Consider the following 21,145-nt stretch of genomic DNA (forward strand, 5'->3'; position numbering starts at 1 on the left):
ATTTAAATGCTAATGTTATCATCCAAAGAATCATCCATTCCTCCCGAACTGTCGGCACCTCTGAGAGTGAGGAGCAGGTCTTCCATGGGCTTCATTCAAACCCACTGATAGAAATCTGGTACCTGTTGAGGGCTGGTGTCTCCCTATGATTTATTAACATTTAATCATCCTTTCCCACAATATTCATTTCAACTGTGAAGGCTTGTTGTACCTTGGATTGCATTTACACTTGTTAGTGTCCGCAAGTTCCTTGCTACTGGTGATCTATAAACATGGGCTCCGTCTGTTTTACGGATTCACTGTCATTAGCTGTCATTGTAGGGCATTGAACCTGTCTACACTTTGTCTTCCATTTGAAAGTCTTCTACTGTGATTAATCATGCCTGTGTGTTGCAGTTGTCAGTGGGGAGAAATGAGAACATCTTTAAGATTTTCTTCCAATGCGTGCCTTATGTTGCACAAGCCTGGATTTATCTTCAGGCAACGAACATTCCATTTCCTCTTCCCCGTGTTTTATCAGATACTTTCATCAAAGTCTGTGGTACTCAAAAGCCAAAGAAATTCCACTGAAACTTCCCAGTTGCAATGCACTTTCCATTTCTCTAAGCACAAGAGAGAGGATAAATATCTCAGTCCATTATACTGTTACCGACTGGACCTTCTTTAAGTCTGTTAGCGTCTCTTACAATTTTCCCAGTCTACCATTCACTTTGAAATCTTTCTGTTGTAATAACGAAGTGGTGTGAACCCAATATCAGGGTACAATATAATTTCTGATTATAAAGTTGAAACATTAAATCCTCTAAATAATATTTTCAAAACAATATCTTTTATTGGAAGTAGTCTGGATCTGTTTTTATAAATAATATTTTGAATGTATTATTTCATCACTTTCACTCTAAAACCAAGTGTAAATTATATGTTTTCTCAGCACAAATATCATTTTCTATACACTTAAATTTCTGCATTAATGCTCTCCATAAAAGTAAAATGTATCTTATAGTAGTATGTATAATCTCCTCATTTTTTTTCTTTGTATCATTTTTTATTTTACATACCAACCACAATTTCCCCTCCCTTCTCTTCACTCACTCCCCACCCCCACAATCCCCCTACTCTACCATTCATTCCTCCTCCATCTCCGCTTAGATGAGGTAAGGCCTCCTATGAGAATCAACAAAACATGGCACATCAAGATGAGGCAGGATCAAGCTACTCCCCCACCCCTGCATCAAGGCTGAACAAGGTATCCCACTATAGGGAATAGGTTCCAAAGAGCCAGCTCATGCATCAGGAACAGGTCCTGGTCCCACCGCTAGGAGCCCTATAATAATTTCTATTAGACATCTCCAACCCTCTTAATAACCAAAATATATTGAAATTTAGTGAAAGTGAGAAAAATTAGCCACAAAACCAGATTTTTAATTATTTTCTAGTGGTTTTACTTAGGTTGTTCACAATCTCAGAATATATTTCTGTCCCATTTGCTATTCTCTTATTTATAGTATGAAACCATTTTGCTGTCTTTTTTTTCTAGGCCTACCATAACTTTCTGGATCCATGTCTGTAGATATTTCTGAGTATTTACTCTGTTTCCAGTAATTTGTCTAGAAATGATGGCCATAAATATGAGTAAGATCGCCCTCAATGACCAGTCAGTTGATTGGGTGATCAATGTTTATGTTTTCAAGTCCGTGAGTTGCTGGGGAAGGAAGAAGCCCACAATGCCATGAGGTCATGAAGGAATACATTAGTCAACAAGCAGAAACCCAGAGTGGGTGGTTTTGTCACCAGAACATCTCTCCAGCTGACTCCTTAAGGACAAAGAGGAGGTCACCGAATGAATAAGGTGATTCTTCAAGCTGAAGAAATTGAAAAACCAGAAGCAAAAAAAGTGAAGTGAAGCAAGGTTGGCTTTGTGGCTTTGAGGCCAACATTGTTAAGAGTGTAGTGATATCTTAATGTTGTCTTGATTTGCATTTCCCTGATTGCTAAGGAAGTTGAGCACTATCTTAAGTGTCTTTTGGCCATTTGAACTTCTTCTGTTGAAAAGTCTCTGTTCAGCTCAGTGCTCCATTTTATAATTGGATTGATTAACCTTTTACGGTCTAATTTCTTGAGTTCTTTATATATTTTGGATATCAGACCTTTGTCAGTTGCGGGGTTGGTGAAGATCTTCTCCCAGTCAGTGGGTTGCCTTTCTGTCTTAGTGACAGTGTCCTTTGCTTTACAGAAGCTTCTCAGTCTCAGGAGGTCCCATTTATTCAATGATGTCCTTAGTGTTTGTGCTGCTGGGGTTGTACGTAGGAAGTGTTCTCCAGTGCCCATGTGTTGTAGAGTACTTCCCACTTTCTCTTCTATCAGGTTCAGTGTATTTGGGCTGATATTGAGGTCTTTAATCCATTTGGACTTGAGTTTAAATAAAGGACATTGAGACTATAATTCGTGATTCTAGAGAAGCTAAATAAGAAGGTGAACCCAAAGAAAAACACATAAGCATCCTCCTGAATATTAACCTTCATCAGGCGATGAAAGAAGACAGAGACAGAGACCAACATTGGAGCACTGGACTGAAGTCTCACGATCCAAAGGAGGAGCAGGAGAGAGAGCACGAGCAAGGAACTCAGGACCGCGAGGGGTGCACCCACACACTGAGGCAATGGGGATGTTCTATCGGGAACTCACCAAGGCCAGCTGGCCGGGGTCTGAAAAAGCATGGGACAAAACCGGTCTCGCTGAACATAACGGACAATGAGGACTACTGAGAACTGAAGAACAATGGCAATGGATTCTTGATCCTATTGTACGTAATGGCTTTGTGGGAGCCCAGGTAGTTTGGATGCTCACCTTAATAGACCTGGATGGAGGTGGGTGGTCCTTGGACCTCCCACAGGGCAGGGAATCCTGCTTGCTCTTTGGGCTGAGGAGGGAGGAAGACTTGATTGGGGGAGGGGGGGAATGAATGGGAGGTGGTGGCGGGGAAGAGGCAGAAATCTTTAATAATTAAATAATTTTTTTTTTTTTTGGTTTTTCGAGACAGGGTTTCTCTGTGGTTTTGGAGCCTGTCCTGGAACTAGCTCTTGTAGACCAGGCTGGTCTCGAACTCACAGACATCCGCCTGCCTCTGCCTCCCAAGTGCTGGGATTAAAGGCGTGCGCCACCACCGCCCGGCATAATTAAATAAATTAATTAATTAATAAAAAAAGAGTGTAGTGATTTCCCTAGAAAGATAGAAAGGGGAGGTTAGCAAAGCTCACCTACAGGAAAAGAGGCTTTTCAGGCCTGTGGAAACTGACTGGAGTTCAGAAATACTTGAAAGTATGAGTGTGAATAAAGAATTCTACTATGAGATAATAAGATGACTTCCATTTATTTCTGAGTTTAACTGTACATTAAGATGACTTTTAAGACTACATATTCATTAAGTATGGTATAAGTATGGTATTTCAATAACTGTATAAGGTATAATGGTCAAATTTGGGAAATCAACATATTCATGACCTAAAAGCTGCCATTTCTTTGTGGTAGGTACATTCCAAACCAATTATTTTAGATAATATAAAATAAACAATATAGTTTTTAGATATGATGACTTCTTTAGGTATTCCTCTTCCCCAGCTGTGACTTTATACTTGCTATCCAATCCCTTCCTACTCTTTCCCGCTCCCACTCATTCCAGTCTTTAGAAATCACTGGTCTGTTTTCTGCTTCTATGAATGAGATATCGAGAGCAGGAAAAGAGAAGCATCTCATGTTTGACTCCTTGGTGCTTATCAGTTTTTGCCTCCCTTCTCTGTTGGATTGAGAATGAACCCTCTCAGTAAGGACTTCACTGAGAGCATGTATGCCCAAAACCAGTGCTGACACCTCTTTACCTCAATCACACATTGTCTTATAACACACCCATGTGCTAAATCCTTCTGAGAAGCTCGGAGTTACAGAGGTTCTAGAAGCCTGTAAGAATGGAGATGAGTGCTCTTGATCAAGTGTTAATCTGGGATTATACTCAAATGAAGAATTTCAGACAAGGAATGATTAAATATGAGTAATAAAGTCCACTTGCCACAATTTACTGTGAAGCATGTGTCTTGTCTATCTCTACTTTTTATTCTCTGCTATTGCCTTTTTGAAAATCTATTTTGACATTTTTATTGTCATGTATATTCAAATATATGTTTATTCGTATATACTCTGATACTTTTGACTATTACCCAACTCCAGCCAGTCCCCACATCTACAGCCACAACCTCTTTTCCAGTAGCAGAATTGTAATATATGTATTCATACCTTCAGCATCACCCTCACACATGTTTCTCCTTTCATCAAATTCCTATATAAATTTCAAGTCTTTCTGTTTTATTTTTACTTTTGCATTTTCATTTAACTAGTAGCTATATCACAAAGGACAATGACTTTTCTCCCAGTAGCACTCAATTCCCATTAACTCTCTTGGATGCAGTGGGGCCCCAGTAGCCCCTCTCTTCTCATCTTTGACTCATTTTTTTTCACAAGGTCAACCTTGTTCAAGTTCTATGCAGGCTGTTTTGAACTCAGAAGTGCCATGGCCATGTCTTATTCAAAAGACAGCATCCCTAGTTTTCATCCTACTATCTATCTCTTATATTTGTTCCATTATCTCTTCCACCATGCCTCCTGACTCTTAGAGGGGGCATATGGATGTTCCATATACAGTTGAACACTTAACAGTCATATATTCTCCACACTTAGACTATGAGTCTTAATATTAATTGAGTTAATTTGCAAATAGAAGCTTCTTTGAAGACTGTACCAGTCTATGGTTATTATGGAAGAGAGGTAACACTATGTGATAGAATATAAATTAATATAAATGGGTTAATTTAAGTTATAAGAGTCAGTTAGGGACAAGCCCAAACTAAAGATAATATATTTATAGTTAATAAGAAGTTCTCTGTTGTTTTTTTGTGAGCTGGTGGCCCAAAGAAAAATTCAAATGCATATGGCAACCAATATGGGGCTCCAATATCCAAATATAGAGTCTGAAAAAGCTAAGAAAAGTTCTTGACAAGGATCCAGATGTGTCCTCATAGTCCTGCAGTCTCTCAGGCAGTCCAGTGTGCTGAGGTATACAGAGATTCAGCTACTGGCTGCTGCCTGCAGGTTGGAGCCAATTGCCAGCACCATGTGCTAAGCTGACACACGCAGTGGCTGACATGGCAGTTTAAGATTTGTCTCAGGTGGTCAGGTCTGCAGTGCTTAGTAAAGCCAGGTCCAGACACAGAAAACCCCTAAAAGGCACAGTATATTTAAAAATGTGCTTAGATGCTAAAGAAAGAAAAGAAGATGAGCACAGACCATCAGAAAAATAGTTTCAAAATAATAAAGTCTTTCAAAAATAAAATAATATAAAAAGAATAAGCCACACAAAGATGGGAAGTATGTAAGTGTCTGGATCCTATATGGTGTTTTGTTGACACTGAATTATTAAAATGCTAATGTAAAAAAACAATAACTACTGAGAGACATTGGATTATGGAAACTTCTAAATTAAATCAACCTATGTATTTTAAGAATGTTTTAACTTCAAAGTGGAAGTCAGAAAATATGTTGCATTGGGGGGGAGGTTATGCTTTTCTTCCATAGGAAGCAAAAAGTTATGGTTGTCTTCTATTTTGGGAACTCTTTCAACTGACATCCTTTAAGATACTGGCACACTCTGGTTGTGGCCACATGAACTATATAAAGATGTAGAAATGTGTTCAGCTCTTGGCTGCTGGATTCAGTTCCTGTTCCCCACTCATGCAGAGGACTGTTGATCTGTGAGTCTACCCCTAAATAAAGAACCCTTTATTATACTCCATTCTGAGATAGTGTGGGACTACTTTATTATAATTGCCTACAGTCTTCAAAATGAATAAAGATCAGGTTTGATTGGGGAAGACCTCCTGAAAATCTTGGCTATAGACATGAAGAAAGAAGCCAAGAGAAATTTTAAGAGAGGTGACATATGTGCTGATCCCTCTGCATGGGAACAGCTTTGACACTGGATGAGACATGATAAATCTTGTTAGTTGTATTCCTCATACCTTATTACATGTCATTCATTTAGGTTTCCACAGCAAACCCTTCAGCCATGGGGTTATCTCCTTAGCTTGAAATCCCTATTTTATATAGTAGTTCTAAGGGTCTGGAGAGAGGGCTCTGCTGTCAAGATCACTGGTTACTCTTCCTGAGGATCTGGGTTTGATTCCCTGTACTTACATAGTGTTTCATTAACACATTAAAGTTCAATCACATGGGATTAGATCTAGATTACATGAGCACTAGGCATGCAGTTAGTGTACATACTTACCAACGATAAGACAATCAGTCATTAATTAATTAACTAAAATTTAAAAGATATATAGTAACTATGTTTAACTGAGGTAATACCATACTGTTCTACATAATGGGATACTCATTTACAAGCAGTGTAAGATGGTTTCAGTATCTTCCCACTCTTTTTCTTTTAAAATTGTATTAGATGTTTATTTGTTTATTTTGGGGGGAGCAGCACATTCAAGGCATTGAGCATGTGTGAAGGTCAGAAAACAACCAGGGCTCTAACACGTCGCCAGGGTTGGCAGAAAGAACATTTGCCAGCTGAGCCTCCTTAGCAGCTACACACTCTTATCCTACTGTTTTCTGACTTAGATTATGGCTATCCTGGTGGGCATGAGGTCGTGTTCATTGTTCTTTTAACTTACATTTCTCTTTTTTTTTTTTTTTTTTTTTTTTGGTTTTTCGAGACAGGGTTTCTCTGTGGCTTTGGAGCCTGTCCTGGAACTAGCTCTTGTAGACCAGGCTGGTCTCGAACTCACAGAGATCCGCCTGCCTCTGCCTCCCTAGTGCTGGGATTAAAGGCATGCGCCACCATCGCCCGGCAACTTACATTTCTCTTGTGACTAAACATACTCTCCTAAACATGTTTTCATAAGCCACTTGGCTATTGGTTTATCAAATTGGTGAAACAATTATTCTAATTATATTCCTAGTTTTTAAAAATAGATTAATTGCTTTTTATTTCTTGCTATAGACATTTAAAGTATATTCTAGGCAATATAGTTTCCTTATCAAATATATAATTTTCAAATATTCTCCAAAATGTATAGTTATCTCTCTGAACTCCTTATTATATATATATGTATATAATCACTTGATATATATATATGTTGAAGAATCATTAACTCATTTTTTAAAATGTATACTTGCTGTCTAAGTCATATTTTAGAAATCATTGCCAATATGGTCATGAATAATTACAGATGCATCCTTCTAAAACTTTTGAAGTTTTAGCTCTTTGGATATTTGATCTATTTGGGGTCCATTTTTGCATATGGTGTGGGGAAAGATCAAAACTCACCTGTTTATTTGTCAAGTTATTTCAGTATTATTTTATCAAAAAAAACTTTGCATATCCCACTTAAGAATGTGGGCACCCCTGGTCACCAACCAGCCGGCCATAGCCACATGGGTTTTTACGTCAGCTTTGCTCTATTCCATGTCTATTTTTATGTCATTTATTGCAACTTTTAAAGTATTGTTTGTTTGCCACACGTTTTTGTAATCACTAAGTATGAGTCTGTCAGCTCTGTTTTTCTTTTATAAGGTTGTTTTGGCAACAAATGAGTCCTGAAAATCCATATTAAATTTAGACTGTACTAGTCCCAGTCAAACAAAAAGAAAAGTATTTGGAACTTTAATAGGGTCCGATTATTTCCTAACATAATTGCCATCTTAAGTGTTCCTATCTATGAACATAGGATCTTTCAACTTATTTAGGCCTTTCAATTTGTTACCTTAAATAATATTTTATATTATTCACATTGAAACACATTCTAAATTGAATTTAGTTCTATAACTTTTATTCTTTCAGGTGCTATTAGGATTAGGATGTTCTTATTTTTATTTTCCTATTGTTCCCTACTAATGTACAGAAATATAAGTGTGTTCTTATACTACTCTTATGACCTACATTGTTATAGGATTCACTAATTATAATATCTTTATGTGTGACTCTGTGTGTGTGATTATGGAATCTCCCAAAAATAATTTTACTTTTCCCTTCTAAAACCTAGGTGTGTCTTCTTTTGCCTACCTAATGGCTAGAACAACCTGTGTGATGCTTCTAGTAAGTTGTGAACCTCTTTTTCTAGTTCTGATCTTACTGGGGACCTTTTCCCATCTTACACAGCACGATGTGATATTTGCTGAGGTTGTTTTACCATGTCCTTTGTCAGCATGTAGTTTTTGCCTGTAATGTTTTGCTGGATGGTTTTGGTTGTTGCTGTTGCTTATTCATGAAAAGATACTGGCTTTGTCAGACTGTTTTATGTCCATTGGGATGATCATATGTTCTTTACATTTTTACTATGGCATGTTACATGAGTTTATTTTATGAGTTTAGGCAATGTTGCTTTCCTTGGATGAATCCCATGGCTTTCTGCCATAGACTCCTTTTAATAGCCTGCTGTATTCAATTTGTTCGTAATTTCTGAAGTTTCTGTCTATGTCTTCATAAGACATTCTCCTCAGTCATTCTCTGGCCATATGTTTAACTGTCTTTGGAAACAGCAAAGCACAAGCCTCATGGAGAGGTTTTGTGATTTTTATTTCCATTTTACTTTTCACTGGATGTTTGCACATAGAGCAGTCAATTGATAATTTAGAAATTTATCTGTTCATTTCTGGGTTAATCACTCCATATGGCTTTAAACTTCAAGTCGCAATAATTATCTAATATTATGAGTAATATTAGCATAAGAAGAATAACAAACAGCAGTTTGGGAAAGAGCTGTACATTAACTAGGATTATTATAATTAATTGATTTTATTCATTGTCACAGCATATTTGAAATCAGTCACAACCTTCCCAATTGAGTGACAAGAATCTATTGTTAGCAACAATATGTATGATAGAAGATTTCTATTTTCCAAGAATATGTATGAAAGGAGACACAAAATAAGGCCCAAGCTCTTGAGATGTTTTACCTTATTTTATCTTTATAACATTATAATCAAAGTCTTGACTATTTCCATAATTTTCCAGAGAATAGAGTACTGAACTTTGGATAAGTGATGCAAGGCTATACAGCTAAAAGGTTACAAGTAACAGTTCACTCTATGACATAGTATTAAATAACAGAAATAAGTCATTTTCACTCATATCATATGCTTATTCAAAAATAATACATCTTTCTCAAATAACCAATTGGTTAAATTAAAATAATAACAAGAATAAATATATCTATCATCTTCTAATAACATAAAATTAATCTTTCTGTTGTGTTAAACTTCCTTAAGAGCCCTTTATTTATTGCTTGAATGAATTGTCAGTAGCATGGCACTTGCTGAAAATACCTAGCCACCTCCCCCGCACACCTCAACATTGAATAGCACTTAGGCCTTGGCAATTCAGACAAGTATTTTCTGAAATAAAACACCATACACTTATATAAAACATTTAACACTAATGCTAAATGTTTTTCCTGAAAGACAAAACCAAAAACAATTGTCTGGAGTTTTAGTTTATTAATAATGATGTAAACTGAACTACATTTAGACATCCTTGACTATTTTCTGTGCTAAGACAGAATACTATTTAAATACAAGTTCAGTTCTTATAAACAACTGTACAATAGTTGGTTTTAGTGTTTGGTATTGAATGCAAAAAAAAATACCAATTTTTAAGATGCAATGAACACAATTTCAAAAAATTAAAATGAAATATCTCATTATAAATTGGTAATCTCATTATAAATTATAAATTGGATTCATCTTATTGGTTTAAATATATTGTTCTGATTGCAATTTTTGCATTTCTGTTTAAAAAAACCATTAGTATTTTGATAGGAATTATGTATATGTAATTAATACCAGGTTCTGTAAATCATTTTAGTAGTATGAACATGCTAATAGTATTAATTTCTTCACATGAGTCTTTCATTTCTGTCATTGGTGTTTTATAGTTTTCATTGTATATAAATCCTTCATTCCTAGAAGCAATTTTTTAATTTTATGTCATTATAAATGGAATTTTTTAATGTTAGTCTCTAATAGTTTTATAATTATCACATGGAAATGCAGCAGATTCTTATACTTTACTGAATATGCTACTTGATTCTAATTTATAATTTTTATTTGGCTTAACCATGAAAAGGCATAGGGATTTGTCTCTGCATTATTCATTATACACTTCAACGTGAAGCTTTTCTGGTGTGGGCCAAGAGAAGCATTAGTCTATAGCTACAATCATAAACATTTAAAAGGCAGGTTGATACTATGTCACCTTAGCAGAAGAAAGTTTCCTCTTAGGGCCCATGACCTCCATAGCTATGAAAATTGATCAGGTTTACATACCAGATGTGCCTCCCTTCCTGCAATATAGACTCAAATACAATCAGGAAAGAATGTTTCCCCCTTTACTGGCCCTTCTTTTTTAATCTTTGATTAAAAAAATGTTCCCAAAATTAATAAATTTAAATGTTAGTGAAGTATAACACTAAAATAATACAAACTTGCCAAATCCTCTAAACAATTTTCAACCAGAAGTTCTGAAAGCCAGGGTCATTTATTAAGATGGTATACAACATTTCTTGAAGACAGTACAGTAAGTTTTGCAAAGATATGGCTAGCTATAAAGAGGAAACAAGGATAGGAAAACCATCTTCTAGAGTATATTTAAATGTATTTTTAAACCGCTAATGGAATTAGTGTTCATATTAGAACATCCATAAATGATATAAATGCTGTTTGATGTGCTTCATTCAAAATGCCTGCCTTAAAAGGTTCACGTTTAAATTTTAATTCCTTGTTCATCTTCAGAGAATCTGTTTGGTTTTGTTAAGGTAGTCTGCCTTATTCTCAGCTGGTCGTTTTTGGTCAATCAAAAGAAGAGAACAGAAAGCACAGCTGATAGTAATTTTAATGACAATTTGTCCATCTCACTTCTTACCCATAGTTCTGTGCAGCTGCACTCATTTGTATGATGTTGAAACTGCATTGTCACAGCTGCATGATGTCAGAGCAAACTCCTGCTGAGCATTATTCAGGCCTGTTGAGTGTCCACATTGGTCTGGTGTTGGGGAGGCTGCTAGTTTGTCCCTGGTTACTCAGTCCCGAAATAATCACACAGAAACTGCTGTGGGAGCACATTTTGCTTCTTTAGCCAATAGCCGTTAAGATACCAGCCCACTTGGGCATGATCTCTTAGAGTTTAAAAAGCAGTGGGAACTATGCACCTGCTCTCTTGCTTCTAGCTCCCTTTCCAGTTCCTAGACTCTGTTCCTGTTTGCGTTCAGAGGACTGTTGTTTAAATGGTGATCTGTAAGTTTTCCCCTTAAATAAATAACCCCTTTATTATTAATAATTCTGAACTAGTGTGGAATTGTTTTATGGCATCAAGAAATTATATTATTTAAAACACTGCTTGGTCTATTAGCTCTAGCTTCTTATTGGCTAACACTTATATATTAACCTATTTCTAGTAATCTGTGTATCACCACATGGCTGTAGCTTACTGGGTAAATTTCCCAGCATCTGTCTCCCATGGGGCTACATGGCTTCTCCCTGACCCTGACTCCTTTCTTTCAGGATTAAGTTTAGTTTTCCCCACCTAGCTAAGTTCTGCCATGCTATAGGTCCAAAGAAGTCCTTTACTAACCAATGATATTCACAGCATACAGAAGGGAATTCCACATCAGTCCAGATATTAAAAACGCAGAAGATGCCTATTGAAACACAGGGATGATTATGATCATTCTTTCAACTGGCATGATTTTTCCCAGGAATAAAAACATTGAGGAAAAGGAACAGAACAGAATTAGAAGGAATTGCAGACATAAGAAGTGATGGGAAATAACCAATTTAATAATTGAACTGGTCTCAGAACATGGGAATTTTCTCTTTGAGGTTCTCTGGTTAGAATTGCACTAGAGTAATCAATCAGATGAGTTATCTTTCTTGACTTCATGACAAGAACTAGTTTCACAATAAAGCATAAAATAAGAACAAAAAATTATCTATCAGAAATAGCCATTTTGCTTTCTTGGCATTTAATTTCTCTGTAAAATTTAATTGAGATGAAGTTGGTTTTCCCTAGTCTTGGTCCTAAAAGTCTGGTAACTGAGACAGGTATTGAAGTGTTTAATGACATGGAATGGACTCTGGTCCCCATTAAAATATTAGTATACATGTGTGTTACACTGTGTGCTACTTGTCCATGTCCAAACGCTTTAAAGTTCATAATCTCAACTTAGTACATATTTGAAGCATCTCAGAGAGACAGAATTTCCCCTTAAGAACTCAAAAAAAAAAAAAAAAGGAAGAAAATGTCACCATAAATTTCACCTTAGCTAAAGTTTGGCTTTCTATTCTTTCCCAGAGGTGGTCTTTCCCATCGCAATTGTTATCCTAGTCACTGGTCTCTGCAAAATTGTCATAAGTAGAGGACATGAGAAGAGGAGAGGTTTGTAGGTCACTGCCTTACAGGCAGTGAATTTAAGGGCAGAGCACTCAACCTGTGATTTCCAATCAGCAATTGCTATTGCAGAGTTCATGAGTGCTTCTGAAGATGCTATAGGGATGAAAAGTATCATTGCGCTCATCATCATCTCTAGTGACACCTTTCATTTCATAGTTTCAGCACTGATCCCTCTTCTGACTCACCAGAATGCATGGTCTATGGTTTTTTCAGTCAGAATTTATTTTAAGAAGATTGTTGTATTTCTCAAAATCAAATGAATATATACTCTTCTTTAGATATACAATTCTCCTATATAGATAAATATTGCTGTAAACTTATGTTTATATATATATATGTGTGTGTATATATATAGTTATGGAGCAAAAGACTGAACATTAAACAGAATACTTCTTGAATATTTTTATATTTTACATTAATTTGGTCCTATGCCATCATTGTGCTGCTGGGAATTGAATCCAGGTGTCTCTCAGGCTAGGCAAGATTTTTACCACTAAATTGCATATTCTGCCCTTTTAAAAATATTTTAATAAACATTTTATTAATTATTTGAGGATTTTATATGATATATTTTTTTTATCATATTTGCCCTAAATCCTTCCCTTGTGTCTTCCTAGATCCATTATCACCCCTTAACTTCTCAATTTTGTGTTCTTTTTAAAAAAACTTATTAACCTATCCACTCCAGTTTGTACTGTCAATATATTCCGGGTGTCAGACTATCCACCGGAATGTGGTCTACCCATCGGGAGCCACACCTGTATTTTTATTTTTTTATTCCCTCCCTCCACGAGCCACACCTTTAAAGAAAACTGACAGTGCCTTTCCCAGAAGCTCTCAGCTGTTCATGGCACCTCAGATGGGGCACCCATAAGCCCCCTTCTCACTCCATGCAAAAATCCTGCCTGGTTTAATTCTAGGCAGCGCTTATGCGGGTAACCACAGCTGCTATGTGAGCATGAGTGCAGCGGCCCTGCCATGTTCTGTTCGGCTCCAGTTTCCCCAATCTCTGGCTTTTATTATCATTCCTCTTCCTCTTCTGCAATTGTCCTCAAGAGGTGATCTAGATGTCCCTTCTGTGGCTGAGAACCTCACAGTCACTTACTCTCTTTATACTTTGGCCAGGTCTGAGTCTCTGTGTTAACCACACCTATTTATTTCACAGGACGCTTCTCTGATGAGGTCTAAGAGCTGCACTAATTTATCTACTCTTGAAGTCAGTTCCATATAATGCCAGAGGATTTTGCTAATTTAAATACAATTATTGAAAACCTTGATTTACTTTCAGTGTTGAAAACGTACATTCCTTGTCTTCATTATTTTTGAAAGAATGATCTCCAAAAAGATTTATACCTACCCCACTCTTACAGACTCTAATATTCATTGAAACTTCCATGGTGATTTCAGTAAAACATCTTCACTAGTGCTAAGCTACCTGTTCCCAGAGCAGGCACCAAGCAAGCGTTACCCTTACTTTACATGACGATGTGTTATTATCTTCAAGCACTAAATTTGAAGATGTGTTCTATCAGAAGGAGGTGGCATAAAATTCATTGGACAGAACATCAAAATGAGTTATTGAAAGACAGCATAATTGGCGGATCCATTCCTACATTAGTCCCAGTTTAAGCTCTTGCTAGCTGTGTCACCTACTGAAGCAAGTATACATTTGCATGATACTTTCAAAATAACAAATCCCGTCTTATAAGTTGATATGAATTGTTGTGAGCTACATGTGAATCACTTAAGATCTTCTTATCCATGATGATAAATATGTCAGGTAGTAACTATACACATGTGTGTATGTAAATTTATGATATTCTTTCTAAATGCTGTTGATATTGAGTCATTCTGTACATTAGCTAAAAGGAACCATTGCATGACACCATTTATTTTAATCAAGTATGTACATTGTATGTGAAAAATAATGAATTAACTTATACTTTATACTTTGGCCAAAATACTAATATGTACATAAACTATAAATAAAATATACACATTATTTTATTCATATACTTATAGTCAAAACAATAAAAGTAAGTATTTAACAGCTTTGAGAAAATAATGATGCAATCATTTTCAATGTTTTCTAAGTTATTGTTCTTCAAGCTATCTGTGCATTTGAAAATCTGGGCAATTTTTTAAATCCCAAAGCCAAGGAAAATTCCCAGCCCAATTAACTCTGAGAAAACATCAGTAGTTTGTAAAGATCCCTTGGTTATTCCAGAGCACAGCAGAACTTGAGCCTCTGCCCTAAACCCTTTTTATCTCATATGTGCTACATGGCCCCAAAGCATCGCCTCCACTGGGGAGCTTACTAGCAATGCAGAAAAATGAGCCCTAATCCAGACTACCAAATCTGAGTCTATGTTATTAGTGGAATCCCCAGGTAAGTCGTATTCATGTTGAAACTTGAATCACATTGTATGACATCTGAAAGATAAAAAAAAAAAAAATCCCTAAGCAAAACAACATATAGAAACTAATTCTGGCAAACACATTAGCATAAAAATGGCTACAACACAATCTTAAGAAAAAAAGAATGCCCTGGAGTTTTGCCAACAACCTTTGCTTTAAACTTACATTCTGATATTTTTAATCAAAAACCAGTTACTTTTCCTACAATGTTAATTATTCAGTCTTCTTTCCAATAGAGTATCTATTTCCCCAAAATCCATGCAACATTTTGCTTTGAATTGTCAGTATTTTTTGCAGATCTACATTGTGAAAATTAATGTTTGCAAACCATCTTCTGTATAGTAATATACATTTTATAGCAAGATGGCATTTATGCCATCAAATGAATAAATTATTACTTGTACACTAAAGCCACTGCACTGTTTTCAAGTTCTTTTCTATTCAAACTAGATATCTTAGTTGATTTGTTCTTTTGGAGCTAGATATTAAAATATGTCAATGCCATGTAAATCTGATCACTATTCTCCACCTTTGAACTGTTATTAGTTATATAATATTTATGAAATACCTATTATGTACCAAAATTTTTACAGGAAAAGTTTTTTACAAAGGCTCACTTCTAATGCCATATATCACGAAACTGGAAATTCCAGCATGTAACAGGAAGGGGCACCCAGAGTCCCATCCCTAGCAGAAGATTATAAGGGAGGAGGAAATCACTTTTCTTTAGAAGTGTGGTCACTAATAGGTCCCTATGTCTCAGTGGATGACCCCATGCTAATGGACATTAGGGCAGTATTTATTTATTTGGTGGGTAAAACTAAACAAACAAATAAATAGAAAAATAAAGGAGTGAATATGATCAAATATATTGTACACATGTATAAAATGTCCAAATGATAAAAGATTCTGTGATGGTAGATAGATGTCACTATTCCTGTGGAAAGTACAACACCTGCTTTGGAAAGAGTACAAAAGTAAAAAATGGAACATATCTCGAAAGCTGATCAAAGTGAGTCAATTGTGTGTTTGTCACAATAGTGTACATATGTATAAGGTTTTTGTGAGAGAAAGACCCCCAAAGCTGCACTGAGGTCATAGAATGAAGCTTTATTGAGGGATGAATTGCCCAGATGACTCTGAAAGAAGAGAGAGTAGCAGCTCCCAAAAGGATCTGGGGTTTTTACAGGATGGTTTGAGTTGGGTTGGGGGAGTGTCGGCAGTGGGAGAGCATTAGGGGGAGGGGAACGGCTACAACATAGAAACTGTCATAAAGAGAAATTTTTAAGTGGGGACGATAACTCGTTGTGGTTTGGGGTCAGATTCCTGAGATGTTCAGAAAGTGCAGATTTTATTTCCCCGAGAGGCCCGGTTTCCTCTTGACCAGAGACTTGGGCCAGCCTAACATTATGCATAAATGAATATAAAGACGTAAAGTATATTGGCAATAAAATCAAGTCAGGTCTACAGGTCGAGTGGCTTAAAGAATACGAAACACGGGATAAACCTAGTATGCTCTGGAGACTTTTCTTTGGGGGTGATATGATGAGGTGAGGCTGAAAAACAACAGAAGAATTTGGTTAGGAAGGAAATTTGATGAGTTTGCTTCTTCCATGGTTCCCTTTTGGCTCAAGAAGACAGTGATGCATACGAATCTTTTTGATCACAGAATCCAAAAGCTCCACATTACCGGTGCACACAGATGCTGAGTGCCCCATGTCATTAGGAAATGGATGGAGAACGGTGCCGAGCCTAAGAGCTTACCGGCTATAAACATTTACAAAGCGCAGGGGAGAAAATGATTTTGCAAATGACATTGAGAAAGTGCTGCAGTGGAGATGAAGTAGGGCGGCATTGAGTAGCACGTTTTGTAGCAGTTCTCTCAGACGTTAAAACTTTCCAGGCACACTTTTTAAAAGACCTACAGTGTTATTATTAATAATACATTGTCATTATTGTGATTAAAGGAGGTACACCAACAGGCTCTTCTACGCAGGAAGCTCGATAAGACACAGGATGCTAAAAAGGAGGTGAAACAGCCGGATGCTCTAAGAAGTAAATCATTCTATCCTGTCAATTCTTTAAAGAATTCCCTGAGACTATCCAGGTACACTAGACTCCTCCCTTCCGAAGCTTATGTAAGAGATAGACTTCCAAGAGACACTCTCTGACGAGCTGAAATACCTAGAAGCAGGCTCAGAGCAGATAAGCTACCGCCAAAGACACTATCCAACCTGTGGTGCCGCCTGCAGGTTGTGCAGGGCACTGTAGGTTTCCAGCTTTAAAGGCTGTCCCCTAGGCTCAAGCAAGCTTTGGGGAAGCAGCTGTCTTTGAGGCATTTCAGTTTCTGTTAAATAACCCCTCACCCATATTTCTGTAAATAATTCAAATAAAATGCAGTTCACCAAGTGGTACTTTGCTGGTATGCTTGTTTTTGTCAACTTGACACAGCTAGGGTCACCCAGGAAGACGAAACATCATTTGGGAAAATATTTCCATCAGATTCTCCCATAGGCTGTGGGAGGCATTTTACCAACAAATGTGTAATGTAGGAGAGTCCAGCTCACAGTAAGTGGTACCCAATCTGGAGAGGTGATTCTCAGTTGTGGAAGAAATAAGTCATGAAGAAAAAGCCAGTAAGCATCATTCTTCCATGGCCTCTGGCTTCAGTTTCTGCCTCCAGGTTCCTGCCTTGAGTTTCTACTCTTGAATTTCCACAGTAGTGGCTTGTGAAATGTGTAATCCAAAGAAATCCTTGCTTTTTTGAGTTATTTTTTTGGTCATGGCATTTGTCATATTGAAAACAGAATAAGACAGGTAGTACCCTGACTTTGGTTCATCATCGATTCCTTCTCTGTTTGGTCAAGTCTCTCCAGAAATACTGTTACAGAACATGGCATCACATATATCAGTTCTCATAGGACAACTAAGATGAGACATATAACAAATATCTGTTATAGTTCAGTCTTCCCAAATGTGATGCTTAACTGACCTGTGAATTCAGTTCCTTTGTGAACAGCTGAAGAACAGCATAAAACCATTGAAAAATTGCAGGTCTGAAAACAAAAACTTACAGTGACTAACTCAAAGACCCAATGCCTTTTGAACTTGGGGTTTTGTGTCTATTTGTTTGTCTGGTTTTATTTTGTTTTGCTTTTGTGTGACAAGGTCTTTTTAACAGTTGTGACGAGGCTGCTAAGCAACAAGTCATTGGTGCCAGGCTTCTTGAGTTTGTATATTGGGTACATATGTATATATTTGTGTTTGTGCATGCAATCCTTAGTGCAACCCCTCCCCTGTTTCAGTTTTTCTATTAAATAAAGTAACATTATATGCAAACGTCCAAACATTTGGAAAGAAACAGCAGAGCACAGAGCTCGATATAAATAGTACCTATTCAATTAAACTTTTTTTGGGTTGACTAGAATCCTGCAGGGTCCCAAAAGCCATACCCAAAATGCCAATAAGACAAATATAAAGGAAAAAACACTTCTAAACTTCTTCTCTGTTGTTGTACAAACTGCACTTCCTTATGAAACATTTGAAAATGGCGCCTTAAAAGAGACAGAAGGACCAAGCTCCTCTTCACTGCAGTGTGCCAGTGACTGGGCCTCCACTGAGTGTGCCAGGCTTTGTTGACTCCCTTGGGAGGTCTTATTCTTTCTGAGGAATGAATGGGGATAGGTTGGGAGAAGTGAGAGGGGGAATTGTGATTGGTATGTAAAATTAACAAAACATCTAAAATGGAAAAGAAAAGAGACAGAAGGAGAGCTGGGGATGTAGACAGGGTGTGGCATGCTTTGCTAGCATGCTCAGAGCCCAAGGCCCGGTGATTGAACCCCAGAGCCAGGGATGGGGTGGAGAAAGTAGAGACTGGGGTAATGAAATAACAGTGTCATGTAGGATCCGAATAGTAGGTCTGTGGGATCTATTGTATTGAAAAATGACAGAAACTGGAAGTGTCTTGTTCTGATTTCAAGAAAAAACATAAAAGACCTTATAAACAAGAAGGACAGTTTTTAAATAAGAAAGGCTAATATCTAGAACATACCATAAGAGTTTGGAGGAGGGGACTGATCTCCCAAGTTATTTGACATATTACTTAAGAATGCTTGATAAATATTAGAAACTGCCATTTCATTAACCTTGAACTTTAAAGAGAGTGTTATTTTATTTCACAGTTGTAAATATTTCTGGAAATATAGTAATTTTGTAGATGTAATTTAAGGACTCATCTATCCTATCTATCTATCTATCTATCTATCTATCTATCTATCTATCTATCTATCTATCATCATCATCATAATCTATGTGTCTATCATCATTTATCTATCATTATCATCATCATCATTATTATTATTATTATCTATATCTGTCTACTTATCTATGTACTTATCAGTTATCATATATGAACTCCTTACCTATCAATTATAATCTGTCTTTATCCACTTATATGTTTGAATATTGTATCTTGGTTATAATATGCTATAGAACATGTGCATCTCAAATTTATTATATCTTCATCCTGACATATTCATTCTTCAGGATGACCATTTTTAATAAACTTGGTTATTGGGTGTTTCTTTGAATAAAAATATTATGAATACCTTTGAGTTATGGGTATGGTACCACATCTCCAGAAAGAATGTACCATTTCCCCTGCTTTGTGCATGCATTGGAACCAGTGCAACTTAAAAAGTTAAAAAGTGGTAAATTAGGAGCTCAGTAGTTAGGGGCACTTATTCTTGTAGAGAATCAGGGTTCAGTTTCCAGCACCTTCGTGTAACTCCAGTTCCAAGGCATCTGATGCCTTCTGCTGACTTCTGCAAGCCCAAAGTGTGCACATGATGTGTAGACATATAAACAGGCAAAACAATCATACACATAAATTAAATAAATCTTAAGAAAATTCCTCAAAATGCTAATTTAAACTCTTAAAGCACTGTGCAGCAAAAACAGTAAAAAAAATTCTGTCCACTATTTATGTGAACTTATACATTAAAGCTTTAAAATGCTGATCACACAGATCTGTATCCAAGAAAATAGTATTTATGAGGCTCTGTTACTTTTCTAGGCAACTATGACTCAACAGGAGAAATTTGACTTAAAGTTGAAAAGTGTAGGTTAATGCTTTTGTAGCCCTGTCTAGGCACACAAAGTAATGTTCAGCTTTTCATAGAGCGTGTAGTATGTGTGTGTGCCTTGTGTATGGAGGTCAGAGGTCAACCTTGGTATGATTCCTCAGGCACTGTATATATATATATATATATATATATATATATATATATATATATATATATATATATGGATGGTATACAATGCACACATACATGTATATGTTATCTATACATATTTATATACATATATTATATATATTCATTTTTTTGAGATGTGGTCACTTACTTGGACCTGGAGCTGATTGATTTGGCTAGGCTAATCAGTAAACTCCAAAGGTTCTCTCAGGCTTGAGATTTACAAGCACTCTGGTTCTGGCTTTTTACGTGGGCTCGGGGAATCAAACTTGGATCCTCATTCTTGCTTAGCAAACACTACATCTCATCCATATTTTTTAAAGATGGATAGTATATAAAACATTTACAAAACATAAATGTCTGCAAATGCTGCTTGCAATTGCAAATGATATGCTTTAGTGTTCCCCAAGTACCTCTTGCTGACAGTAAAGAGCATCCTTCCCTTTCCCCACTCTGCCTACCTGTCTCTCTCTTCCAGATGGACTCTTGGTATATTTGCCAGGCTGATCCTGAACTCCTGAAGCTCAGGTATCAAACAATCGAACTCCCTGATCTTCCTGTATATCTCAGGTTTAAGGCCCCTGCTGCTGTTCCTAGACAAGAACAATCTTTTTAAAACTGTTTTTCTCTTTTTTCTCTTCACTTCTATCTGCTCTCAGAAAAAAAAAAAAGGTTGTTTTTCTTTGTTTTGTTTTTTTGTTTTTGTGTTTTTTTACCCCCTCTGTGAACTAATCCCCTCAAGAAACCTTCACAAAATCCCTGTTAGGTGTTTGGAGTAAAACTGAGGAAACAATGAAATCCTGGAGCTAAGGACAACCTGGTGGTCTAGGTCCGTCTACATGATGGACACATCAGCAAGTTGTCTCAGTTGTGAGCCTTAGCATTTCAAATACACCATGAACAAAGAGACTTGGTAGAAAGGCAGGAAAATACAGAGATTTACAAAGACACCTAATTGGTTATGCATTTCACTCTA

Source organism: Chionomys nivalis, chromosome 4 (assembly GCF_950005125.1).
Source record: "Chionomys nivalis chromosome 4, mChiNiv1.1, whole genome shotgun sequence".
NCBI lineage: Eukaryota > Metazoa > Chordata > Mammalia > Rodentia > Cricetidae > Chionomys > Chionomys nivalis.